Here is a 1,401-nt window from a genome sequence, read left to right as displayed (position 1 = left end):
AGGGTGGAGGAAAGAGGGCTGAGGGAGAGGGGGTGTGCTGAACGATTAGAGAGGGGTGAGAGAATGTTGAGGGTGAGTGAGGAAGAAAGGAGGGTCGAAGTAGTAGATTGTGCTGTAGAGAAGAAGATGCTCGGGAGCTGCTCACAGACACGGTGTTGGGGGAGTTCCATTCCTTCTGTGGTAATATAGGACCGGGTAGTTAACACGAAAATATCGAAAACACGCCTTGGAGGAGTTTCGAGACCGTTGGGCTCCGCGGGGTGTAAATGCCATCGTGGATGGGGATGGCAACATTCTGGTGTAATGTCTATTGTCTATTTGTAGTGCAGTAATTGTGTTTGCCACTGTTTTGTATATATTGTGTAGCACCGATATTTGTAATAAAGGATTTTGTAAAAAAAAATAAAAGACGAACAAAGTCAAGACGATGAAAGCAGAAATTAAGATAAACCAGAAATTATTCAACACATTACAGTATCCTGAAACAGTTTAACTCAAGCTGATTACTCACACAGGCACAATCAAGTGGCAGGTATAATCACCAAAATCATGCTTTAAATTGGAAACACATGAAGAGACGATCCATTACTCTAAACCGAATCCTGAGGGAGGTTTAGTTATAGTCCGACGATTTTATCATGACCAATCCATTCCTAGATACAATGCATCAGACACATCCGGATATAATATTACAGGATTAAACAGCAAAAGCAATTTACTTAATAGTCAACCAATAAAAAACAAGAGACAAATCTGCAGGTATGTGTGCGTCATTCCAAACACACATAATAGACAGAAACAAATTGAGAAACTTGAGAAACAATAAAAATATGCTGATTTGAAAAATAAAATTGAAAGACTATGGTATATGAAAAGCGTATACAATGTCGCAATTGGCTTCATCCCAGAGTCACTGCACGACAATAATTACACCTACACAGCAATATTCATGTAAACCTCCAGAAAGCTACAATAATGAACATCACTGAGAGTTCTCATAGAGAACTCAGCAATTGAACTGAGAGTTCTCAGCAATTGAAAAATAAGTTTTACCAGTTTTAGCTGTGAGAACGAAAAAAATTATTAACATACCTGCGTTTGTACTGGAGTGAATGCAGAGGAGATTCAACATGCATTTTACCTCAGATGGAAATTTGGAAAGCTTGCCAAACTCGACAGTTACAATTCGGGTCTGTGTCCAGGTGGATGTTGTCTGCTCATCGCGTGTTGACGGATCCCATGTTGGGTGCAAACAGCTAAATCTCATTGCGGTGCTGCCCACTCACTGCGAGCTCGGAACAGTCCCGATCTGACCGTCGGGGTGCTCACTGTGATTTCAGTCCGCTCTCCTTGTGACGGCCATATTTCCAGCAGCTGCTCCGTCTGCGAGAAGCACCGGCA

The sequence above is a fragment of the Hypanus sabinus genome, unplaced genomic scaffold (genome assembly GCF_030144855.1).
Source record: "Hypanus sabinus isolate sHypSab1 unplaced genomic scaffold, sHypSab1.hap1 scaffold_375, whole genome shotgun sequence".
Taxonomy (NCBI): domain Eukaryota; kingdom Metazoa; phylum Chordata; class Chondrichthyes; order Myliobatiformes; family Dasyatidae; genus Hypanus; species Hypanus sabinus.
Note: the sequence above shows the minus strand (reverse complement) of the source record.